Genomic DNA, 27,667 nt, shown 5'->3' with positions numbered 1-27,667 from the left:
TCAAACTGCCGGCCCACGGGCCAGTTGTATCATGCGGAGGCCACGCCCACCCCTGCTCCGTCAATGCAAAAAAAGTCACAATACATCACGACATGTCATGTGACACGATGAGTTTGACACCCCTCTTTTAAGGAGTAAACACATTGCCCAATGTCAGTGATATACACAGGAACCCTTTTAACTAAAAGGATGCAGAAATGATGAAATGTGCATCATAATGGCATAGCAGAAAACTGCTCTCTGAGACTTGCATTACAGTGTTGGATGCAAACATGTAAAGGATGAAGTTTGCATTTTGATGTTGCAGTGCACTCACCACCACACACTGCTGCAAGAAGTCCAAGTGATCATTGCAGTTGCAATCTCAAAGCTCTGCCCTGTTTTTACATGACATCCCTACTTGTTCCCCACCCATAGACCCCTGTAGAGATTGCTTTTATAATTCCCTTTTTCAGAGGCAGACCTTGCAGTAAGCAAAGTAAAAACCTCACCAACTCTCTCCTGAGTAAGCCTTTACCAGTTAACACTTTTATTAGCTGGAAGCAAGACATTGGGAACTAAAAGCAAACAGGAGAAAGGAGAGGCCATCTGGAAAAAAATTATTTTATAAATCTTTAGCATTTTGACTCCAAAAATGTGTATCTGTTATGGCAGTATATTATTCAGGAGTTTAATGCCTTTAAGAACTGCTTCTCGATATTACAGTCTAGGAATTTTAAAAATCCTTTGGATCATATCTGGAGTTATGTAGCCTCACTTTTAAAAAAGCAGTTTGAAGATATCCAATTCCATATATTTATATTTAACATTAAAACAAAATCACTATGCATTTATTATGAATCGGGCACTTTTTTTAAAAAAAATGGCATTGAAAGAGTTAGTTGTATTAGTCTGTAGTCTGTTGCAGCAAAAACCCAGAACTGGGGTACTTTAACCATTTTAATTACTGTATAACATAACCTTTCCAGCAGATTTTTGTGAGATAGATGGATTTCCACACCAAAATGGCTAGGCAGCACCCCCTCCAGTTTCCAGAGGCACAGCTGTGTTAACCGATTGCAGCGAAATAACAAAGATCTTCTAGCATTTTAAAAACTAACTATTTTGATACCACATCAGCTTTGTGCGGTGACTTGAAAACTGCGAGTGAGAAGTAGATGATTGTGAAAGTTGGTTTATTTGAGATTCCCGGCTCTAATTGCCTTTTGCATGTCAAACTACCTGGAGACAGCTTACGTGTTCAGGCATTAAAAGAAAGTGCAAGATTCTAAACAGTGATTAAAACCATTTGCCCCTGCTTGAGATTTAGCTGGACTTTATGTATTATCCAGAAGAAGCCATGTGAAGTACAACTTATGATGGAGAATGGTTTTGTGGCATGGGTTCTTAACTCTGCTTCCAAATGATCTTTTGTCATTCAGTCACTCTGTGAATCACAGCAGTTTGGATGTTATCTGATTTCATTTTTAAGCCTCCCAAGCCTTCTTATTCCTTTGTTTTCCTACCTCCCCCATCTCCCCCTCCCCCACAAAAAAATCCTATTAAGAAAAAATAATAATTCTACAACAAGCCAGTTGCTCAGTATTTAGAAGTTTACCACCACTTGTTTCTCAACAGATGACTGAAATATAGTTTGAAGGGCATCAGGTTTCAAAACTCCAAATGCTGTTAGACAAACAAAATGGAAAGGAGAAAGATTTGGCATTCCTTACTTCTTTCTTTCTTGATAATGATAATGATGATAATGATAATGACAATGACAATAACAACAACAACAACAACAACAACAACAACAACAATAACAATAATAATAATAATAATAATAATAATAATAATAATAATAATAATAATAATTGGAAGGGACCTTGGAAGTCATCTAGTCCAACCCCCTGCTCAGGTAGGAAACCCTATACCATTTCAGACAAATGGCTGTCCAGTCTCTTCTTAAAAACTTCCAGTGTTGGAACATTCACAGCTTCTGGAGGCAGGTTGTTCCACTGTTTAATTGTTCTAACTGTCAGAAAATTTCTCCTTAGTTCTAGGTTGCTTCTCTCCTTGATTAGTTTCCATCCGTTGCTTCTTGTCCTGCCTTCAGGTGCTTTGGAGAATAGCTTGACTCCCTCTTCTTTGTGGCAGCCCCTGAGATATTGGAACACTGCTATCATGTCACCCCTGTTCCTTCTCTTCATAAGACTGGACATTCCCAATTGCAGCAACCGTTCCTTATATGTTTTAGCCTCCAGTCCCCTGATCATCTTTGTTACCTCTTCTCTGTACTCTTTCTAGAGTCTCAACATCTTTTTTACATCATGGTGACCAAAACTGGATGCAATATTCCAAGTGTGGCCTTACCAGGGCATTGTAAAGTGGTATTAACACTTCAAGTGATTTTGATTCTATCCCTCTGTTAATGCAGCCTAACACTGTGTTGGCTTTTTTGATAGCTGCAGCACACTGCTGGCTCATATTTAAGTGATTGTCCATTAGGACTCCCAAGATCCCTTTCACAGTTGCTACTATTGAGCAAGGTACCACCTATACTATACCTGTGCATTTGTTTTTCTTGCCTGAATGTAGAATCTTACTTTTTTCACCATTGAATTTCATTTTATTAGATAGTGCCCAGTGTTCCAGTCTGTCCAGATCCTCCTGTATCTTAAGCCTATCTTCTGGAGTATTGGCTATTCCTCCCAGCTTAGTGTCATCTACAAATTCTTGAAAGGTAATTTGGAGAACCAATTTAACTGCAAAAGAATATTTAAAGTAGATAGAATAAGCAGCATATGTGATCACGTATCACAAATAAGCACAAAATATAACTAGAGCCATCAAATCTTTTGCCGAGATAGGCTACTTTATTTATGACAGCATCCACTGAACCAATTAGAGAAGATTAAATTCTATCCAATGGAAATTTATAATTTCATCTTCACTGGTCTGCTGTCCTCCAATATATGATTTAAACTCATCCAGATTAAGTGAAAGTAATAAATATAGCATACTGAAAAAGAGACAAAAGAAATTGTGATCCAATCTTATATCCTCCTCTCTAATGAGTTATGAGTCAATTTTCAGTAACTCAAGAGCTGAATTCACATAGTATCTGAAGTTTGCAGACATCCCAAGCACATCTTGATTTGATATAATAATAAGCAGAAATGCTTTTTACTTTGGTGTTGCTCTGTTTGCCTGCATTTTTCTTGTGTTGTCATTGTTCTTGTTCTTTATTTGCTTTCTATCGAGAGGACAGTTACATGAGCCACCAAGTCAAGAAGGCTTGTACGTTAACTTCATTAGTTATAGATCGTTGTTTTCTTGGTGCTAAACAAATTATAAGGAAAGAGAAAAAACAACAGTAACTGCTTGTTTGTTGACTGGTTCACACATTAAGACAAAGGCTTAAAACTCAAAAGTATCCCTTATTCCCTATTTTTCATCATGTTTCTTCTTGCTCATTAAATCATTGGTTAATTGGATGCTTTGATTAATCTGAACACTCCAAAATCATGAACCTTTTGTAAGTTTCAGCATATAGCAATCTTTGTATCACTCCAAAAAGAGCTCCTTACTTAAACTCATGCTGAGTTAATATACTGTATTCCAAATTACACTAAGTGGGTTATTTCTTTTGAAAATTTGCCTGTGAAATACGTGGACAGCCTGTTTTCCTTTTGTAAGAACTCTTTATGTCCAACTTCAGCTACTGAGTTTTAAATGTTCTCACATCTCTTTCAAGGGGATAGAAGGTTCAACAACTTTGCAATTCCTTGCCATAGGAACTACTGGGATTAATTTTTTTTAACAAAATTGTCCATGCTGTTAAATGAGCGTGCAGTTCGAAATAATACACAAGTACTTAAGTATTTGTGCAAACACTTTATTTTACTTCCATTTTTTCCTGGAGAGAGCCAGTTTGGTAAATGGACTGGCCTAGAAGCCAGGAGGCTATGAGTTCTAATCCTCCATTAGGCATGGAAGTTGGCTGGGTGACTCTGAGACTGTCAATTTCTCTTAGCCCAACCACCCGGCAGGATTGTTGTCATGGGAAACAGGAGGCAGGTGTATTGCTTATGTTTGCTGCCTTGAAATATATATTAAAAAGGCAAGATAAAAATGTAATAATAATAATAATAATAATAGAGTGTGGGTGATGGGATTTTGTTATTGTTTAGTTTTACTTCTCACTTTTCCTCTATGAAGGTCATCTTTCACTTTCACCAGCTTATCAGGTAGACTGCTAAAATGTTTTGAGATATTGACTGTCTCAATCAACCAGAAAGCTCTGTGGCAAAAACCTGGGAAATTCCAATCTCTCCCCCCCCCCGCGCTTTTTTTGACACCATTGTTAGTTTCCTTCACTTTTCCACAGATGGAATACTAAGCTAGGCATCTAAAATTATGCATTCTGATGGACTTTGATCCTATAATTGCTATTGGGTGGTATTACATTGTGGCCCTTAGGAAGAAATAACTGAATATCACATTTTGGTTTGGCTGTAGGCATCCATTCTTGACTTTGTCATTGTTATTTGAAAGCCCTATGACCTGAAATTGTTGGGCGTCCCTCTGATTGTTCAAATAAACAGGATCATAAAGTAAGAGGTCAACATGACTCAGTTAATTGCATACACGGAGGGTTTTTTAAGAGACTCTAATAGCAGATTTTAAGCCCAAGTCTTCCTGCATTTAACAGTTATCTTTAATTGTCAGTCTTCCCTTTCACATAACCAGTCTGCCAGGGTCAAGGGAATTTATGCCAAAGTGCTTTGTTCTCTTAATGAACTGGGAACATCCTGAGAAGTTTAGTTCGGAGAAATGTTGTGGTCAAGTTTTTAAGCGGGGAGTCTTCCCACAATCTCTCTCAACCCCTGTTCCTGCCCTAGTTTATACACTAATGGCATGGGTCACAGGAAATGGTTCCTCAATTAGTTAAGCCATTGATTCATTTTGCTATATTGCTTATTCCCAAATGTTGGATAAAGGCCTGAAGCATTACTGTTATTTGCAGTTCTTTTAATTGGAGGTGTCAGGTGTTGAGCTGGGAACTTCTACATAGAAAATCAGTTTTCTCATTAGGTTAAAGTTGGAGTCCTGCCTTTGGTATACTCTCAACCTATTTCATTTTGGATTCAAAGGACTAATTTGTATTTTGGAAGCACTATAAGATCTCTATAATCAAAGGACTATAACTTCCTATATGTGAATCCTGATGTTATCAACAGTCTTTTCTCCAGGATTTCGCTCAGTCTGAACTGAGGAATTAACAAATGGGAAAGTTGCTTATTGGTTTCACACTGTGATTTTCTGCCAAAAAATAAAAATTGCTTTTTAAAAAAGGAATAAGTTCATGACACAGAACATGAGATACAAATCAGAATTTCTTTTAGGTGTTTCTTAAGCTGTAGTCCTAAAAGTATATATGGTGTCAAAGCTCTGCTAATCAATTCAAATTCTTCTGGAGTTGATTCGAAACTGAATTACGGTAATCACTGAACTTAATACCCTAATGCATTACATCTAATTCATCTAAACTTTCTTCTTCCATGCTAGTATGGAAGATATTTTAGACTTTTTTTTCCCCGTTTGTAACTAACTGCTCATATTTTTCTGCTGAATTTCTGTTTTGATCTCTCAACTGCAATATCCATTTCATTTACAGTTTTCCATTGCTTGCTCTTCAGAATTCACCTCTCATTATCTCTTTGTATTTATTATTGCTTACTTGGTTTCTGCTTGCAGTTCATATTTCTAGATAATCATTATCAAAAAGTCAGTTGCATGAATAAACATTTGATTTAAATCAATGCTTTTTTTAGCCATACAGAAAGAAGGGACAGAAGACAGATCCTTTCATGGCAAAAACACTAGAAGCAGAGTATAACCAAACAGTTAGTTGACAAGGATCATAAAAACTGATGTTATATAGTAGATGGCAGGGTTCAATGTATTTTGAATGTTCCTATTAGAAATTTTCTGGCTATAGAATTCTGTTTGTTTGTTTGTTTTTTAAACTAGGGTAGAAGAAAAGAAACTATGCTAGAGATTTTGATATTGTGATGAATTCCACAAATCTATGCACTTACCCAAAAGACAGGGTCAGTATGTCTTATGAGTATTATTGCAGTGGTAGCATTTGATGAGGGACGCGGTGGCTCAGGACGCTGAGCTTGTCGATCAGAAGGTCGGCAGTTTGGCGGGTTGAATCCCCTAGTGCTGCGTAACAGAATGAGCGCCTGTTACTCATCCCAGCTTCTGCCAACCTAGCAGTTCGAAAGCACGTAAAAATGCAAGTAGAAAAATAGGGACCACTACGGTGGGAAGGTAACAGCGTTCCATGCGCCTTTGGCATCTAGTCATGCCGGCCACATGACCACGGAAACGTCCTCGGACAAGCGCTGGCTCTTCGGCTTTGAAACGGAGATGAGCACCGGCCCCTAGAGTCGGAAACGACTAGCATGCATGTACGGGGGAACCTTTACCTTTACCTAGCATTTGATACTTATTTAAACAATGCTTATGGTGGTATTAGAAAAGGTTTTAAATGTTTTATATTGCTGACACAGATCTGGGATGCTATGGAATGTTACATGAGCAATGTCAGCAGTGAGTCAAATGATTTAACCAATGAAATTACTGATTCCAAACCCAATATGTTTGAACTTCATATAAAGTGATTTTCTACCTTTCTAAGCTGCTCTTCGCCTCCCTTGGGTGAGATGCCTCTCCTTATTTGTGTACATAAGTAAAGTTTGGCTTCTGTTTAGGCAAAGTACACCAAGCTAAGGGTTCTTTTGGTGTTAACAATTAACGCTGACATTTCAACAAGCATTCTATTAAAAATTGATTTTTTTTTAGAAAAACAATGCAATTGTTATTTTTGAAGGAAGGTCTGTGACATTGTCCAAGGTGTGGGCCAGAATCTTCCAGTCACCTGAATAATAGAGATAATTTAGGACCTGGCTGAATTCTCAGCCAGAAAACACTTTGGTAATGGAAAACAAAGATAACTCAATAGCTTGAAGTTATTTTTTAACATGGCTTCAGTTTCTTCAAAGATAGGCCAATTAATTGTTTGATAAATGTGCAGTATCTGTATATAATAATGTTTCTTTTTTTGTCCTGTTCAATTTTTAATATTCTTTTTAAAAAGGCATACTGTCCCACGTATGGCAATTTCTACATATATTCAGTGTCAGTTCGTACTGGCACAGTATATGCATATTCTAGCATTGTTTGCATGGTTATTTACCTTCTTTTCATACAACATTATATCTTCCAACAAAGCTAGCTTAACTCTGTTTTGTTGGCTGAGTTCCATAGGTGAATTCATATAAACATGCTTCATAGCACACATTTACTCATAGCAAACCATGGTCATGTAATCATGATTCATTTAGTCCAGTTTTGAGGTTATGTGCAACGTAATCATACATTCATAATGTTATTCACTAGCCTAACATGTAGTTGGGTAGTTTATATAGTTTTAGTTTAGTTTTAGTTTTATTAAATTTTTATACCGCCCTTCTCCCTAGGGACTCAGGGCGGTGAACAGGGCAGATAATAAAAGTACAAAACTACAAAAGTTAAAATAGAATTAAATTAATGCCCAAGATAAAACAGTAAAATATACAAATATTTAAAAACCCAAATTAACTCCCCATCAGGCCAGGCCAGCTTGTTCAAACAGGTGGGTCTTTAACCCGCGCCGGAAGGAGCGGAGATCCGGTGCCATCCGGAGCTCCACCGGCAGTTCATTCCATAAGGCCGGGGCGCCCACAGAGAAGGCCCTCCCCCTGGGGGCCACCAGCCGGCATTCTCTGACTGGAGGCACCCTGAGGAGGCCCTCTCTGTGGGAACGCACAGGGCGGAGGGGGGTTGACGCCGGCAGCAGGTGGTCCCCGAGGTATTCCGGACCCATGCCATGTAGGGACTTAAAAACCATCACTAAGACCTTGAACCTCACCCGGAAGACAACTGGTAACCAATGTAGCTCGCGGAGCAAAGGTGTAACATGGGAGTACCGGGAAACTCCCAAGACAACTCTCGCGGCCGCATTCTGTACCAGTTGGAGCTTCCGAGTAGTCTTCAAGGGAAGCCCCATGTAGAGAGCATTACAGTAGTCAAGGCGAGAGGTCACGAGCGCATGAGTGACCGTACACAGGGCATCCCGGTCCAGATAGGGCCGCAACTGGCGCACCAGGCGAACCTGGGCGAAAGCCCCCCTAGTCACAGCTGCTACATGATCTTCCAAGGTAAGTCGTGAATCTAGGAGGACTCCCAAGTTGCGAGCCCTATCCACGGGGGGTAACAGCTCACCCCCCATAGAAAGGGATGGAACAATTTGAATGTCCCGGGATGCCGGAATGTACAGCCACTCAGTCTTGTCCGGGTTGAGTTGAAGTCTGTTCCTCCCCATCCAGACCCGAACCGCCTCCAGGCAACGGGACATCACAGCGAGGGCATCACTGGGGTGGTTTGGGGTAGAAATAAAAAGTTGGGTATAATCAGCATATTGATGATACCCAACTCCAAAACCACGAATGATCTCACCCAGCGGTTTCATGTAGATGTTGAACAGGAGAGGCGAGAGAACCGACCCCTGAGGAACTCCACAAACGAGAGACCTAGGGGCCGATCTCTGCCCCCCTGCCAACACCGACTGCGAACGTCCCAGGAGATAGGAGGAGAACCACCGAAGAACTGTGCCTCCCACTCCCAATCCCCTGAGACGCCGCAGCAGGATACCATGGTCGATGGTATCGAAAGCCGCTGAGAGGTCTAATAGGACTAGGACAGAGGAACATCCCCTATCCCGAGCCCTCCAGAGATCATTCACCAGAGCGACCAATGCCGTCTCCGTGCTGTACCCGGGCCTGAAACCCGATTGGTACGGGTCCAGATAATCCGCTTCATCCAGGACCAGAGGGAGCTGATGCGCCACCACACTCTCAACAACCTTCGCAAGAAAGCGAAGGTTGGAGACTGGACGAAAGTTGTTCAACACAGCTGGGTCCAAGGCAGGCTTCTTGAGGAGGGGTCTCACCACCGCCTCCTTCTAGACGGTGGGGAAGTTACCCTCACTCAAAGAAGCAGATATCACCGCCTGGAACCAGCCTCGTGTCCTCTCCCTAGCTGCATAAACCAGCCAGGAAGCTGCATAAACCAGCCGTATATTATCACTGTATGCTAATCCCAAAGAAGAGGTTCATAGTAAACAGTAAAAAAAAATCACATTCTTACCCAAACCTATGTTCTTCATTAGAGTTGAGACTATAGGATTATTAATCAGCATTTTTAATATATAGTCAAGATTTTTTTTAAAAAAAATGTAAAGATGCAGTGAAGAAACCTAACATTTATTTTTCTCTACCTAGCTGTGATCCCAGTAAAAATCTTCCAACAAATTGTGTTGGTCTAGCATTTGATACCTTATGATTTATTGATTGATTTTTTAAAATGTTTGCATGTTGCTATTAGCCAACACTCTCTCAAGATATGTTAGGTACAGTTTCATCAAACCTCATGTCTGCACACATAATGTAGCTTCATGGATGTAAAAGAAATATAGTATTCTAGATTATATTTTAAAGTTGTAAATAGCCAAAGAAGTTGACTTCTTTCCAAAATGTAACATTTTCAGGCATTTAATAAACCAATACCATAAAATTCTTACTCATGACCAGTGCAGCCATCTGACTCCAAGGATGGTTTTCCAACATTGTAATTGGAACTGTGTTGCTAAATATTAGGTATTACATGTATTTCGCCTAATGAATCATAACACAAGTTGTGTAATTCTCTCTTCAATGGGGGAAGACATCAGATAATAAGACAGAATCTTAATAAACAGCTTAACATCATTAGCATGCAGGACAGTTAATCTTCAGCCCCAAATCCTGGTCTGAGCCAAGCTGCTAATTCCAGGAAATGACTTGCAGCATGGCACAACTGCATACGTATTCATCCCTAAGGTAATTTAAGATTGAATAACTATTTCATTCTCTCTTTTTTTTTAATCCCATTTATATCCCGCCCTTCTCCCAAGACTCAGGGCAGCTTACAATCTAAAGCACAAATCAATGTGCTTAGCAATAGCCTTCATTCTATGTATATGCCTGCTTATTAGGGCTTTCGCCCCCCCCCAGCGGCATTATTACAAAGTCAGCTTATTGCCCCCAACAATCTGGGTCCTCATTTTACCTACCTCGGAAGGATGGAAGGCTGAGTCAACCTTGAGCCTGGTGGGACTCGAACCTGCACTAATTGCAGGCAGCTGGTGTTACTTAAGGAGGCATTAGCCCACTGCTCCACCAAGGCTCTTTGTCAGAGAAAATGAGATACGAATTTATAGCAGTAATATAGCAAGTTATTCTTCCAAGAGAATGATGAAAGATGTAATGAATATTTAACTAACAGTAGTTAGGACTGTTGTTGTGTCTCTTACGCTTCTAGGTTCACTCATTGATGTGAACTCTTTTCTCGTTCTGTTTTTGGAGTCTAGGAGTACATATCGATGTATTATGCAAGGCTGCTACTTTCCTAATGGAGGAAGGGTAAAGGCAGAATTTCAGAGAGGGTCTTAGTTAGACATTAGAAAGTCCTGATAAGGTCCTATATTATGAGGGTGCTCAGTTTGAGCTACAGAGTGCAGAATAACAGAGTTGAAAGAGACCTTGGAAGTCTTGCTAGTCAAACCCTGCTCAAGCAAGAAACCCTATATACCATTCTGGACAAAATGCTGTCCAATATCTTCTTAAAACCTCCAGTGGTAAGCACCCATAACTTTTGGAGGCAAGCAATTCCACTGATTAATTGTTCTCACTGACAGGAAATTTCTTCTTAATTCTAGATTGGATGTCTCTCTGATACGTTTCCACCAGTTACTTGTCCTACCCTCAGCTGCTTTGTAGAATAGGTCAACCCCCTCTTCTCTGTGACAAACCCTCAAAGTTGGAAGACCACTATCATGTCACCCTTGTCCTTTGTTAAACTAGACATATCCAGTTCCCTCCAGACTACTTATCATCCTTTGTTGCTCTTCTCTGCACTCTTTCTATAGTATCAACATCTTTTTTGTATTGTGGTGATCAAAACTGGACTCAATATTCCAAGTGGTTTTACTGCTGCAGTACTGCTGCAGTATAAAGTGGTACCACCTCTTCATGTGATCTTGATACTATGCCTTTGTTGATGCATCATAGAACTTCATTGGCTTTTGTGACACTGCAGCACACTGCTGGCTCATATTTTAGTTGTCCTCCAGGGCCCCTAGATCCATCTCACAGTTACTACTTTGAGTCAGGTACCACCTATTCTATATCTCTGGATTTTTTTTTCTTGCCTAAGTGTAATACTTATCTTTCTCACCAATGAATTGCATTTTGTTGGCTATGGCCCAATGTTCAAGTCTGTCAAGATCCTTCTCAATCTTGAGCCTATATTCTGGGTTTATGACACCCTCAGCTTGGTGTCATCTCCAAATTTAATGAGTTCCCTTTCTATCTGCTCATCAGAATAATTTATGAAGATGTTAAAAAGTAGTTGGCCAAAGAGCCTTGGTGTACCCCACTGCATGCTTTCCTCCATGCAGATTTAGTTGAATTAAAGACTATGTATTGAATGTGGTTGGTCAGCCAGTTACGAATCCATCTGGTGGTGATGCTGTCTATCCCACATTTTACTATCTTATCAAGAAGCAGGCTATGGTCTACTTCAGGGGTGTCAAACTCAATTTCATTGAGGGCCACATCAGCATTACGGTTGCCCTCGGGGGGCCGGGTGGGCGTGGCCGGGTGGGCGTGGCCAGCTCAATGCTGCTCACTCAGCGCAGCTTACTCAATGAAAGAAAGTTGGCAGCAGTGCCCCTGAGGGGCAGGCAGGGTGGCAAAAACAGTTTTTAGCGCTCAGCTCTACTATACCAGCAAATCAAGCAATCACACCAGGGTTACCCTTGTAGGTAAGTGCACTTGAAGCAGGCAGAGTGCCACTCAACCTGGTTCCCAGAGGGCCAACTTCCCCCTTCGGCCTCGAGTCCCCCGAAAAAGCCTAGTGGGGTGGGGCCGGATATTGGCTCATTTGCAGGCACCCCGATGAGCATTGCATAGCCGTAAGATAGGTAGTCCTCGTTTAGCAACAGTACAGTTACAACAGTGGTGACAAAGTAACTTTGCAGCCAATCCTTGCATTTAGAACTTTTTCAGGTTTGTGTGGCAAATGGCAGCTGAAGTAAGAACCTAAGTCAGTTGCAGTTTCACTGAGTGACTGCATTGCTTAACAACCAAGTGGCTGGTCCCAATTGTGGTCGGTAAATGAGAACTACCTGTATTTCTATGTCCTTTTTGGTGTGGTAGAGGGCTTCAAATTCAGGAAACCTTCCTAAAAAGGACCAGAGACTTACTTTCCCCAGGCTAGGAGTGCCCCTGAAGTACACACACTTGAACAGCAATTCAACACATAATCACACTTCTGTACCCATGCCAGCTTTTCAAAACCACACCGGCAGCAGGGGATCCCACTTCAGTTTTCATTTTACAGCTTTACCCTGTGCAGCAGAAACCCAGCACCTGCAAAATTACCCGTAACACAGCCTGGAATTAAAGGATTCTGCCCTTAGGCAGTTGAAGCAATCAGTGAAGGTCTTCCATAATTTTATGTTATACTGCTGTTTACCACAAATCTTGAGTGGGGCTTCTAGTTCCAACAAAATGGGCTGGCTCAGGAAGATCTCTCGTGACTTCAGGCATATGCCCAGAATCTCATTTTCTGTGAGCTGAACATTCTTGCCTGGATGTGATCCTTGCACTTCAAGCACCCAGCACAGGAGCCCATGCGTGAAAGAAGCCCGGCAGAGGAGCTGGAGCGGCTCCACTGCTGGGGGCGCCTCTTGGCCGGGCCTTGCAGGATCTGGGCTGGGCGCCTCTGCTCGCCCTCAGCAGCGCCCGGCAAAGTAGCTCGCATGCGAAACAAGCCCGGCAGAGGAGCCGGAGTGGCGAGCAGAGGCGCCCGGCTTGGATCCTGGAAGGCCCCAGCCAAGACGTGCCCCCAGCAGTGGAGCCGCTCCGGCTCCTCTGCCAGGCTTCTTTCACACAAGGGCTCCTCTGCCGTGCTTGTTTTGCGTGCGAGCTACCGTATTTTTCGGACCATAAGACGCACCTGACCATAAGACGCACCCAGTTTTTAGAGCAGGAAAACAAGAAAAAAAATATTCTGAACCAAATAGTACCAGTATACTAAAACAGGGCTTTTCAACCTTTTCATCCATTGTACCACTTTTAGGACAAGGCAATGTCACCCAGCAACGTGTCAAAAACTTAACCCCCCCTAAAAAAGGAAAAAAAAAGATAAAGTACAGGTAGTCCTCGACTTACAATGATTCACTTAGTGACCGTTCAAAGTTACGACACTGAAAAAGTGACTTATGACCATTTTTCACACTTATGACCGTTGCAGCATCCCCAGGGTCATGTGATTTACATTCGGATGCTTGGCAATCGATTCATATTTATGATGGTCATATTGTTCCAGGGTCATGTGATCGCCTTTTGCAACCTTCTGAGAAGCAAAGTTAGTGGGGAAACCAGATTCACCTAACAATCATATTACTAATTTAATTTCTCTCTCTCCTTCTCTTTCTCTCCCTCTCTCCCCCTCCCTCTTTCTTTCTCCTCTCCTTCTTTCTCTCTCTCCCTTTCCTTCTTTCCCTATTTTTCTCTTTCCCTCTATTTCTCCCTCTTTCTCTCTCTCCCTTTCCCTCCCTTTTTCTCCTTCTCCCTCTCTATTTTTCTCTTTCCCTCTATTTCTCCCTCTTCCTCTATTTCCCTCCCTCTTTCTTTCTCCTTGTCTCTCTCTCCCTTTCTTTCTCTCCCTCTTTCTCTCTCCCTCTATTTCCCTCCCTTTCTCCTTCTCTCTCTCCCTCTTTCCCTCTATTTCTCCCTCTTCCTCTATTTCCCTCCCTTTCTTTCTCCTTGTCTCTCTCTCCCTTTCTTTCTCTCCCTCTTTCTCTCTCCCTCTATTTCCCTCCCTTTCTCCTTCTCTCTCCCTCTCTATCCCTCTATTTCTCCCTCTTCCTCTATTTCCCTCCCTCTTTCTTTCTCCTTGTCTCTCTCTCCCTTTCTTTCTCTCCCTCTTTCTCTCTCTCCCTCTATTTCGCTCCCTTTCTTTCTGCTTCTCTCTCCCTCTCTCCCTCTCTATTTTTTCTCTTTCCCTCTATTTCTCCCTCTTCCTCTATTTCCCTCCCTTTCTTTCTCCTTCTCTCTTTCCCTCTCCCTCTTTCCCTCTCTCCCTCTATTTCCCTCCCTTTCTTTCTGCTTCTCTCTCTCCCTCTTTCTCTCCCTCTCTATTTTTCTCTTTCCCTCTATTTCTCCCTCTTCCTCTATTTCCCTCCCTCTTTCTTTCTCCTTCTCTCTCTCCCTTTCTTTCTCTCCCTCTTTCCCTCTCCCTCTTTCCCTCTCTCCCTCTATTTCCCTCCCTTTCTTTCTGCTTTTCTCTCTCCCTCTTTCCCTCTCTATTTTTCTCTTTCCCTTTATTTCTCCCTCTTCCTCTGTTTCCCTCCCTCTTTCTTTCTCCTTGTCTCTCTCCCTTTCTTTCTCTCCCTCTTTCTCTCTCCCTCTATTTCCCTCCCTTTCTCCTTCTCTCTCTCCCTCTTTCTCTCCCTCTCTATTTTTCTCTTTCCCTCTATTTCTCCCTCTTCCTCTGTTTCCCTCCCTCCCTCTTTCTTTCTCCTTCTCTCTCTCTCCCTCTCTCTCTATTTTTCTCTCCCTCCCTCCCTCTCCCATTGTCCCTTCCTTCTTTCCTTCCTTCCTTCTTCCTTCCTTCCCTCCCTCTCTGTCCTTCCCTCTCCGCGTTAGAGCAGTACCTACGGAGGCAGCCCTGCTTTCTCTTGCAGAAGGCAGACTGGAACGGAGCAAGGAATAAGAATCGCCCGATCTCGCGCTTCAGCGATCTCCTCTTCTCGGTTTCAGTTTCTTTTGCTACAAGACAAAGCAGGCTGAAACGGAGCGAGGGAATCTCCCTTGCTTTGTTTCAGCCTGCTTTCTCTTGTAGCAAGTGAAGCTGAACCCGAGCAGAGGAGATCCTAGGAGCGCGAGATCGGCCGATTCGCATTCCTTGCTCCACTTCAGCCTGCCTTCTGCAAGAGAAAGCCGGGCCGCAGGGAGATTGCAGGAGCCAATTGCAGTCTCCCTTGCTTTCACTTGCGGAGGTTGGGGCTGGCCTGGGCATCTCTCCCCCTCACCGGCTAGGTGTTGTTCGTCCTCCCCCCCCGCGTCCCACCTCACTCCCTCCTACCTCCTCCTCCTCCACTTTTTTTTTGGAGCCGCAGGAGACTAATAAGAGGCAAATAGTGCTGGGTTCCACCAGCCCAGTGCACTTGCCTCCTACTGAGCAAGTGCTCAGCCGGGCCGGCGCCAAGGTGGTGGGGGCCGGACCTTTGTAATTTCTGGGAGAGTTGTGCGGGCCAGATTCAATCATGTGGCGGGCCGTTTGTGGCCCGCGGGCCTTGTGTTTGACATGTCTGGTCTACTTTGTCAAATGTCTTAAAGGTAAAGGTAAAGGTTCCCCCGCACATGCATGCTAGTCGTTTCCGACTCTAGGGGCCGGTGCTCATCTCCGTTTCAAAGCCAAAGAGCCAGCGCTTGTCCGAGGACGTCTCCGTGGTCATGTGGCCGGCATGACTAGACGCCAAAGGCGCACGGAGCGCTGTTCCCTTCCCACCGGAGCGGTCCCTATTTTTCTACTTGCATTTTTTACGTGCTTTCGAACTGCTAGGTTGGCAGAAGCTGGGACGAGTAACAGGCGCTCACTCTGCTATGCGGCACTCGGGATTCGACCCGCCAAACTGCCGACCTTCTGATCGACAAGCTCAGCGTCCTAACCCACTGAGCCACCGCGTCCCTGAAATGTCTTACTGAAGTCTAAATCAGCCGTGCCCATAGTGGATCATTTTAGTCACTTTGTCAAAGAATTCTGTAAGATTTGTCTGGCATGATCTATTTTAACAAACGCATGCTGGCTTCTAGTAATAGCTTTGCTTGTTTCTAAGTGTTCACAGTTCCATTGCTGGATTATCTTTTCCAAGATTATCCCAGATATTGATGTCAGACTGATTGGTCTGTAATTTCTTAGATCTATGTTCTTCCCTTTTGAAGATGGGAACCAAATCAACTGCTTTCCAGTCCTCTGGTAGTTCCGGGGAGCTCTAGGATCTATGAAATATATGGTTCAGTGGTTCCAAGATCACTTCTGCCAGCTCCTTCGGAACTAAACTGTAGGTGGCTCTCCAAACTCTTGAATAGAGGGCCTAATTGGTTTAGCAGCTAAGGTGCTGTCTTAGAAACCAAGACAAATGAGTTCTAGTCCCACTTAAGGCATGAAAGCTGGCTGAGTGATTTTGGGCTAGTCATTCTCTCTCAGCCCAATCCATCTCACAAAGTTGTTGTGGGGAAAACAGGATAAGAAACAAATATTGTACATGTTCTCAACCACCTTGTGTTATTTATAAAAAAATAAAAGAGAGAGAAAAAATAAATAAATATGGTCCCCAGAGGGACTGCAACAACATTCGCAAAAGGGAAAGCCTCTCTTAGATCTCAATCATTGGTCTAAATGACTCCATCTGGTTTTGACAGAATACAGAATTAGTTTCCATTGCCTCCTTCCAAAAATTTTTTTTCAGCCTCCCAGACTAACTCAGAGCCTGGGGAATTTTCTTTCCCCCCCCCCTCTCAAAAGCTAACCAGGTGGAGTTAAAGTATTCTAAGTTTGATTCAGGGGTGCTATTTGTTAAAAAACCCCAATACTGATGCAAAATCATAATATTCATGCAGCAGAGGAGAATTATTAAATATATGAGGTATAATAATAGCAAGGGTATTTCATTAAATTGTAATTAAATCACATCAAAATTGCTCTACACACTTATTTATCCTGACCCTAACCATTTATTCAGAAAAACTTCCACTAGGACTAGGAAAATTAAAAGCCAGGCTTGACCTTGTTTCAGTAAAGATTGACTATTCTACCCTTAATAGTATTCATTGTCACAAGGTTTTTATTCCTAATGTGCCTTTGTAGTTTTATTCAGAAGAATTTTTTTGTTTGCTTCAGGGCCACTGTTTCTAATTTTTAGCTATAAATAAATGTACCGCTAGCGTCTTTATTTTAGAAGAAAATGTTTCAGTGGAAGAACTATGTGAACAATCAATTAAGGAATAATTGCATTTCAACCTTGCTTTTATTGTGTCATGTAATAAAAATCATATCCAGGCCTGCTATTTATGTAAGCAACACTGAATGCTCCATGTTGTTTATATGAATCATCCATATTTATGGACAATTTATAGTTCTAATAGAATTCATTATTGCACTCCCTTTAATCCCTTTGGTGAAAGGGTGAAAGGTAAAAACTAGTTGTAAAACTTCCACCTGATATTTTTGAGGTTCTGGTCCCTTTTCATAGAATCTAGATTCATGTTTCCTGACAGAATTGATTCAAACGTCAAGTGATATAGAAAGGAAGCATGTGAATCTTTCTATGAATCCATCCATCTGGTAATGGACAATCATGGGGCTGTTTGGTTATGGAAGGGCATCTTGTAGCAGAATGGGACAACTCGCTGCAACCAACTCACCACTGTCAGCTCACAATGGGCCAACTTGCCATGGGCCAACTCGCTGAGGGACAATTTAACAATTCAGTTTGATTATTTAAACTAAATAAAACCTTATTTTAATTTTTGTCATTCACATTTCATTCTGTCCCTCCTTTTGAATCCTTTCTTTAATGATTCTGTTCCAGCATTTCTTTGATATTAGTGTAATTTGTCTCACAGCATGTTGTCCTGCTGTGAGTTGGCCGTGGCGAATTGTCATAGACCCATAGCCCACAGGACTCTTTTATTCTAGGTCACTCAGTGAATCCACTACTAGTTTACTAAGGCATCATCATTGAATTCCCCCAGGAGTATATTTATTTACTACCTTTCTCTTTCAGAGCAAACTAAGAAAGGAAAATAAAATATAATGCAGAATAAAGGAAGGTGCTACTTATCCTTAAATATCAATGCAGGTTTAATTTTTTTTCTGCCAACTACTGTCTATTAAAGGTTTTGTTTGCAATTTCTGGATGTATTTAAGCTACAGTTCCCATAATCCCCAGCCCAAATACCTACTAAAAACTAGCTATGGAAGGCAATACAATTGTTTATAACCTGTTGGGGTGTGTGTGTTTGACCTATCTAGACACCATTCTAAAATCAATGATGAAAATAAGTTGATTGTCCCTTTTTCATGTCTATATTGTATTTGTGTAGTGCCACCTCCTGGTTGTAGCATTTCTACAGCTGATACTATAACATAAATTGTTCTTGGCACCAAGATGCCAAATATTGCCACAAGTTTCCATCTGCACTCTTTCTTTCCTACTTGTCACCAAATTTCTTTCGCTATAAGATCTGTTGCTCCCACTGTTTAAAAAGTAGCTCAGACAGAAAGATGTGGTAAGCAATACCATTTACTATTGACTCTAAAGCAATGCAGTTGTTTTCATATCAGGTTGCTAATGAAATACATTTAAGTCAGACAGATAAAACACCTCATTTTAATATCTATCTCATTTTAATCTCATTTTAAGCTATCTCGTGTTAATATTAATCGCATTTTCTACTGATGTGGTATATAACGAACAAGTACTGTTATAAATAAATACGTTAGTAATTAATATATACAGTGATTAAAATCAACATTAAAAACAAATATAAAAAAGAAGAGCTCCATACAGTAACAATTTATATCAGTTAATAGATTTATTCAACCTTACAGTTATCATTAAATCTAAATCATATAGAAATACATTGCTCCAACTCATTTTTGGAATTTAATTTAAAAAATAGATAATCTGATAAAGATAAATTATCATCAGGAAGATAAGCTTCCTTCCATTTATGCAAACTCAAAAAAGCCAAAGTTGTCACTAAATGACAAAATAGCATTATTCAGTTTGTAGATGTGGATGAATTTTGATCTGGGATGTTTGTAGTTTGCTAACATATTGCTGATCCAAGAAAGTGTTCTAGGTTAAGATGGATTGTTCCAGCAAGACTATTTTTATGTTCTTACAAGATGCCTTTTTCTTATTGGATGATAATGTTACATTAATATAATTAATTGGGCTGCAAAATCTGACCTATCAAAAAAATTGGGAAAATCATTGGCAAACTAGTACATTTTGTCATGAAGCTTATGTTTAAATATTCTCAAAATCCTTGACCTTCAACATGACTTACTATTTACTGCATTTTTTAGATTTTCTTTTCAGCCAGCACATTTCTAAAGGGAGACTTTATGTTGCTTATTCCTCTCCTTCAGAAATTTTATTTTATTTTTATTTATTTATTATTTATTTCATGTTTTTAAAGTGCTCATCTCCCTCAAAGAGGGATTTAAAATTCCATATGTAGTACATGGAATCTGAGATCTTCTTTAACCACACTTGCTAGCTATATCATCAGGTATTGTAGTCTGTAAGTCCTAAACTACATAAAAGCTGGGTGATTTGCATTTCCTATGAAGGCTTGGCTTATACATTGTTTTCAGTGTCATGATTTTATAGGATTAGTCTGTTGGGCCCTAACTGCAAGAGAGTGGGAAAGAACATTGTGATGATCCTAAGATAACCTCAAAGAGGAAATGGCATGTTTGCTTTCTGAATTATGCCTGCTAATTGTGCAGTGTTCCAGTGCTACTGACTTGGCTACTTTTCCAGAATTCAGACTGTAGCAAAAATCTGTGGACAAAATAAATTAAAAGCTCTGTTTCTGCCCTTGGAATTGTAACAGAGTGTAAGCTGCCAACTTCTGAGGATATTTTCTGTTGCCTTAATTTTGAAGAGCAGCATATCAGTCTGGTCTTGACGAAGCTTATGCTTATTTTGAACATGTATTTGGAAATGTATTTTTATCAACATTTGTTCATCCCTCTCGTCTGTAGCGTTGCAACAGTTCATTAAACTCGAAAATGTATAGATTATGATGCCAATAAATGCAATAGCCATTACTTGATAATTAATGTATAGAATCACTTTTCCGTATGGGAACATATAACCGAGACATACAGTACCTGTATTGCTTGTATGCTTGAGCATAGTCTAAGGAACTCATCTTGTAAATTACCACTGATTTCTCTGATCATTATTGCTAGGGAACAAAAATAATCCAGATAAGCGTAAATTCTGTGTTTCTAACTCAGTCATAGTAGAGTATCTAAATTTCCACCAAATTGCAGATCATCTCATCTGAAGAACATTAAAATGGGGACAGAATTGGTTATGAGATCTTTTACCTGCTTTGGCTGGCTGCAGTTATCTTTTCTAGCATCTTCTCCTTCATGACCTAGTTACCTCCAAATTACACTCTAGGAATGCATTCCCCATAGAAGAATGTCCAGAAGTTGCAAATGGTACAAAATGTGTAGCTTTGTCACTGGTCAGTGCTACGCATTTTAACCATATTGTCCTATTTTAAGCTGCTGGTGCTTACTTTTAATGGTTCGAGAAAAGGTTATGCTAGTGACTTTTTTGTAATCTATTCTCTGCATGCTGTAGTCATCCCTTGAGGTCCATCTTTATAGATATGTAACCACCAAGATTCATGTAGTAGTGGTTGTCAGTTTTAAACTCCCAGGTTGTTGGATTATAATCTTTCTACCAACAGTGCCAGTAGCATTGGAACTTAGTGTGAATTACTTTCTACTGACTACATAAGGCTGAGAACCACTGGTCTAAATATTTCCTAAATATTTTTAAAATGTCAAAAAGTTTTACTATAAAGAACTTTTAAAAGTTTTTTTTATTATACAAGTTTAGCTTTACTCTTCTTACATCATGAAATATACTTTTCTTGATGTTTAAGCTGGGATTTTAAGATCAATAATATGAATGGCTGACTTCTATTCATAATATAAAATCAATGATGGTATCTGGGTGCTAGTTTCTCTCTTTTTTCAGGTGTGAATAATAGCTGTTTAAGCCATTTTAAGCTTTTATTGCATTTCTCATTATCCAAAGTTATTTCTTAAAAGAGAAGCCGGTATTATATATTTCAATTATATGTAATATAGCAAGCATATATGGATTGTGTGGATGAAGAATAAAAATAGATGTCCTATTGTTATCTTCCAGATGGAGATTATAATGGAAGTATTGATTTTGTTACCTCCTGGGGTTAATAGCAGCATTCAAAATGTGATAATAGCAATAGTATATTACATGTACAGTGGGTTCCGTATCAGTATTCTAATCTATGTTATACAATATTCTGTTTTTCTGTTCTCATTTCTTTGACAAACCCTAGTAGAATTCATCTTATTTTGCACCATTTTTTCTCACACTACTGTAGTTCACTCTAGGCAACTTGCTGTATAATGGTACTGAATCAGCAGAGAAGATATTAGGATGGAGCAAAACAGGTTTCACAGTTCCTAAGGCTAGAATCTTTCTCCAGTCCTTGAAATTGCATATTAATTTGCAGTTAATTGATTAGCCTTCAGTCTCAGGCAAAGAGGAATTCAGAAAATATGGGCACATTTTACACTCATAAATTATGATATACAGAGACACAAAGCTTTCAGACTCAGGGCTCCACAGCTATCCTCCATCTGTTCTATCCTTCCACCCTTTAATAGAATTATTTTCTAATACAAAATTACGGAAAAGCAGTGAGAAACCATAACAGTTTTTCAAAAGGAAGACAAATTTCCAAACTATCTCCAGCACAGAGATTCAGATTAGCCCAGTGTACATAGCAATTGATCATGATGGTAGTGGGAGGTTGTGTAGTGAAGCAGAATAAATAAGTGTCTGTGTGTGTGTGTGTGTGTGTGTGTGTGTGTGTGTGTGTGTGTGTGTGAGAGAGAGAGAGAGAGAGAGAGAGAGAGAGAGAGAGAGAATCTAGAAAAGTATTAAACCCTTGTTAAAAACCTGCCTAAAATTTGTAACTTTGAACAGTCACTGAATGAACTGTTGTAAGTTGAGGACTACCTGTATAGATAATTTTGAGGCTTCTTATAATGTTTCAGTCTCAAGTTTATGAATTTTATTTGTCTCTGAACATAAGTTTCTATGTGGGGTCCTTAGTGATCCCTGATAATGGGGTTGCACGTGAAACAGATGAAAGACGGTGCACAACTGCACATATTTATTTATTTATTTATTTAGTTATATTTATATACCGCCCTATTCCCTGAGGACTCAGGGCGGTTTACAGGGAATTAAAAATCCAAAATACAAAAATTAAGAACAAATTAAAAAAAAAATATTAAATTAACCCTGTAGTCAGTTAAAAAGAACCCCAAATTAAAAATTCCTCCTCAGTCTGGGCCCGAGAGCTGAAAGAGCCAGGTCTTCAGGCCCCGGCGGAATGATCGGAGGTCGGGGGCAGTCCTCAGCTCCACCGGCAGCTGGTTCCAGAGGGCAGGCGCTCCCACTGAGAAGGCCCTATCCCTGGGTGTCACCCGCCGGCAATCTCTCACCGGCGGAACCCTGAGCAGACCCTCCCTGTGGGAGCGCACTGGGCGAAGGGCGTTTGATGCCGGCAGCAGGTGTTCCCTCAAATATCCCGGACCCAGGCCATGTAGGGCTTTATAGGTGATAACCAGCACCTTGAATTTCACCCGGAGGGCAACTGGAAGCCAATGCAGCTCGCGGAGTAGAGGTGTTACATGGGAGTATCGGGAAACCCCCATTACAACTCGCGCGGCCGCATTCTGCACCAGTTGAAGCCTCCGAGTGGTCTTCAAGGGCAGCCCCATGTAGAGAGCGTTACAGTAGTCCAAACGGGAGGTCACAAGCGCATGAGTGACTGTGCGTAGGGCGTCTCGGTCCAGATAGGGACGCAACTGGCGCACCAGGCGAACCTGTGCAAAAGCCCCCCTGGTCACAGCTCCTATGTGATCTTCAAAATTGAGCCGTGAATCCAGGAGGACGCCCAAGTTGCGAGCCCTATCAACGGGGGGTAACACCTCACCCCCCATCATTAGAGGTGGAATAACATGGTTAACCCGAGACGCCGATATGCACAGCCACTCGGTCTTGGCGATATTGAGACGAAGCCTGTTTCTCCCCATCCAGACCTGAACCGCCTCCAGGCACCGGGACATCACGGAGAGGGCATCACTGGGTTGGTTCGGGGTGGAAAGAAAAAGTTGGGTATCATCAGCATACTGGTGATACCCCACCCCAAAACCACAAATGATCTCGCCCAGCGGCTTCATGTAGATGTTGAACAGGAGAGGTGAGAGAACCGACCCCTGAGGAACTCCACAAATGAGAGACCTCGGGGCGGATCTCTGCCCTCCTGTCAACACCGACTGCGAGCGGCCCCGGAGGTAGGAGGAGAACCACCGTAGAACGGTGCCTCCCACTCCCAACCCCCTGAGACGCCGCAGCAGGATACCATGGTCGATGGTATCAAAAGCCGCTGAGAGATCTAATAGGACCAGGACAAAGGAGCAACCCCTGTCCCTAGCCCTCCAGAGATCATTCACCAGTGCGACCAATGCCGTCTCCGTGCTGTGTCCGGGCCTGAAGCCCGATTGGTACGGGTCCAGATAATCAGTTTCCTCCAGGAACAGAGGGAGCTGATGCGCCACCATACTCTCAACAACCTTCGCCAGAAAGCGAAGGTTGGAGACTGGACGATAGTTGTTTAAAACAGCCGGGTCCAAAGCAGGCTTCTTGAGGAGGGGTCTCACCACCGCCTCCTTCAGGGCGGCAGGGAAGACACCCTCCTTCAAAGAAGCAGTAATTACTGCATGGAACCAGCCTCGTGTTCCCTCCCGAGCCGCATAAGCTAGCCAGGAGGGGCACGGATCCAACAAACAGGTGGTGGAGCTCAGTCTCCCCATGATCCTGTCCACATCATCAGGGGAAACAGGGTCGAACTCAGTCCAGATAACATGCTCAAGACCGCCTGATTCCTCCACATCAGACTCTGCCCAGTCAGAGTCCAGGCCGGTCCGGATCCGAGCGATTTTGTCCGCCAGATTATGACTAAACTCCTCGGCTCGTCCCTGCAAGGGATCCTCTCTCACCTCCTGGTTAAGGAGGGAGCGAGTCACCCTAAACAGGGCGGCCGGGCGATTATCTGCGGATGCGACAAGGGCGGCAAAGTAGTTAGACTTCACCGTCCTTATCGCCGCAAGATAAGACCTTATAAAGGTTCTTAACTGCAATCGGTCGGATTCGGATCGGCTGGATCTCCAACCGCTCTCTAGACCTCGTCTCCGACGCTTCATCTCCCGGAGCTCCACAGAGAACCATGGGGCCCAACGGGATCTGCGCCGAGTCAGAGGTCGCATGGGTACAACGCAGTCGAGTGCCCTGGTGGCAGCCGTTTCCCAGGCCTCCACCAGAGCATCGACTGGGCTGTGGGTAAGGGTGATAGGTATCGGCCCAAGCGCCCTCTGGAACCGGTCCGGGTCCATTAGGCGCCTGGGGCGGAACCACCTGGTCGGTTCCGCCGCCCAGCGGCGGGGGATGGCATGACGGAAAACCAGCCTCAGGAGGTAATGATCTGACCATGACAGAGGGGTGATGGATGGAGAACCCCCTCCCAGATCATCCAACCACTGTCCAGACAGGAACACCAGGTTGAGAGTATGATCCCCCTCGTGAGTAGGGCCCTCAATAACCTGGGTCAGGCCCATGGCTGTCATGGAAGCCATGAACTCCCGAGCTAACTCCGACGACCCCCCAGTGATGGCAGGTTGAAGTCACCCAGGACTATAAGCCTGGGGAACTCCACCGCCAACCCTGAGAGGGTGTCGAGCAGCTCAGGCAGGGCTGTTGCCACACAGCTGGGCGCCAGGTATGTGAGCAACAAGCCCAACTGAACCCGAGGACCACATCTCAAGAGGAGGGATTCACTCCCGGCCATCTAGACAATGGTGGCCTCCCGAGGACACAAGGTCTCCCGAATAACCACTGCCACCCCACCACCCCTGCCCTGAGCCCGTGGCTGGTGCAGCACCCGGAAACCTGGCGGGCATAACTCGGTGAGAGGCACCCCTCCCTCCGAACCCAACCAAGTTTCCGTGATGCACGCTAGATCCGCACATTCCTCCTCGATCAGATCACGGATGAGGGGAGCTTTGTTAACTACGGATCTAGCGTTAAAATAGACCAACCTGAGCTCAGGGGCCTGATCACCCTCATCCCCGGGTAAGAGGGTGCTAACCGGAGGGTCGGAGCACGCCACCGCTCGGAGATAGCGGGGGCGCGATCCCAGATGTTGATATGGCCCTCCGCGCAAACACCTGCTGCCATTCCCTATCGCCGTGGGGATTTGAAGCCCCACCCCCACATTCCCAGAACCAGCAGCCATTTCTGTGCCTGTTAGCTTTTTCGGTTGATCCAGGTCTCTGGAATCCATCTCAGTGACCCGAATCAACCAAAACAGCTAACGGGATTCAGCTCAGAGGCCCTGCAGATAAAGAGCCTTTTCTCTCATTTTGCTTGCTACCTATCCCAACTTGGTTTGCAGAGAGTATTGTATGGACATTTTTTTCAGATTTTTAAGAAAGTATGTAATGGTAGCCTGTCCAGAATTTAAAATAAGGATAATTTATCCTCTGGTTACAGGCAACAAAGGTCAACAGAGATTAGCCACGAGGACAGCAAAATATATGTTGGTTTACTTTTCTGCTAACTCACAAATTGGGGAAGGGGGAGGACTTAAGTGAGGCAGGGAGAAGAGGTCAGTTGTTCTGCTAAGGAACTTATGTAACGGCATAATAAAGAATAAGAGAGTTGGAAGGGACCTTGGAGATCTTCTAGTCCAACCCCCTTCTCAAGATCTGTAAAAAGGCTGTTGTTTTAGTCTAATCAAGGACAGATTCTCAGCAAAGATGTATTTATTATTTATTTATTTATTTATTTATTAAATTTTTATACCGCCCTTCTCCCGAAGGACTCAGGGCGGTGTACAGGGCAATAAATATCAAAATGTAAATACAAAAGTTAAAAAAGAGATTAAAAAGAATTAAATACTTATGCCCAATAATACAATACTAAAAGTGTGTTTAAAACTAAATCCAACCCCAAACCCATCAGACCAGGCCAGGTATTTGACAAGGTATTTTCCATTTGGTAAAAAAAACTACCCAAAAGTCAAAACAACATTCATCACTCAAAACTAAGGGACAAGTTACTATGAAAAATAAAAGTGTCAAACTACATGGAAAATATACAATCAATACTTACCATATTTTCCGGCATATAAGACGACTTTTTAACCCATGAAAATCTTCTCAAAAGTTGGGGGGTCATCTTATACGCCCAGTCGTCTTATATGCCGGAAAATAGTACATAAATCAATCGAGCGCCCCCATTCTTGCAAAGCAACTTCAAGCCTCCTTAGTCCAGTCCCCCCTCCAACGTGACTCTCCCTTCCTACCCCCAAGAGCCTCTAAGCCCCTTCCCCTCCCCCTTGCAAACGCCAGACCCTGGGAGCGGCAGGAAGCCCCTCGCCCAAGCGACATCTGAGGATAAGCACAGCGCGCCCTGCTACCCGCTATCTCTCCAGGCAGTCTGGACAGTGGTACTTGGCGGCCTGGTGCCCCTCTCGCCCGCAGACCACGCAGCGGCCCTCGCCAGCTGGCCTCGGCATGGCCGCCCCAAGCCCGGCTCTCCAGCGCGTCTTCCAGGCCCGCCTGGCCGACCGCCTCCTGGGCGGGGCTTGGCTCCAGACGTGGCGGCTGCTCCATCTGCAAATGTACTCTCAAAGCTGGATTGCGCTTGGTTGTGCAGGCTGCCGAAAGGCGGGGACTCGGAGTTCCCATGGTGGTTGCGGCTTCTGGCATGCTGTTTGCAGAGTCTGACCTGGAAGAGCGCGTCGTGTGAACGCAGCTCTTGCGTTTATTCCAAAGGGTGGGTGGAAGGAAAAGCCCCTTTGAGCTTCAAAAGGGAGGCTTTGCATCATCTGCATCAGATGAGGCTGAATCGGGCTTGTGTCGGACACTTGGCAACTGGCATGTAAGTATTTTCCAGCATATAAGATGAAAAATCTTGAAAATCTTCTAAAAGGTCGGGGGTCATCTTATACGGCCAGTCGTCTTATACGCCGGAAAATATGGTATTCATTTATTTGATTTATATCCCATCATTATAACTAAAGGCAGAGTAGATAATTGACCCTCCTCCTATTTCCCCCCCAACAATATACAGTGAATCTAATAATAAACAAATACACATCAATTTGGAGTAGCAAAATTTGGATTTCACTACAGGTAGGCCTCAACCCACGACCACAATTGAGCCCAAAATTTCTGTTGTTAAGTGAGACATATGTTAAATGAGTTTTGCCCCATTTTACAACTTTTCTTGCCACAATTGTTAAGTGAATCACTGCAGCTGGTAAGTTAGTAACCCGGTTGTTAAGTGAATCTGGCTTCCCCATTGACTTGGCTTGTCAGAAAGTCACAAAAGATGATCACATGACCTTGGGACACAGCAACGGTCATAAATATGAACCATTTGTAAGCATCTGTATTTTGATCGCATGATCATGGGGATGCTACAAAGGTCATAACTGTGAAAAACGGTCATAAGTTACATTTTTCAGTGCTGTGGTAACTTTGAACAGTCACTATATGAACTGTTGTAAGTTGAGAATTACAT

At 42.7% G+C, this 27,667-nt stretch overlaps 1 protein-coding gene across 8 annotated transcripts in view; it reads left to right on the top strand.

The window, feature by feature from the left end:
• LOC310636732 (growth hormone receptor-like) overlaps positions 1-27,667 on the top strand; it is a 171,979-nt gene that overhangs the window by 101,187 nt on the left and 43,125 nt on the right. The gene's annotated exons all lie outside the window — the stretch shown is intronic.

Source organism: Vipera ursinii (assembly GCF_947247035.1).
Source record: "Vipera ursinii genome assembly, chromosome: 2".
Lineage (NCBI taxonomy): Eukaryota > Metazoa > Chordata > Lepidosauria > Squamata > Viperidae > Vipera > Vipera ursinii.
This window is presented reverse-complemented; position numbering and strand designations above follow the sequence as displayed.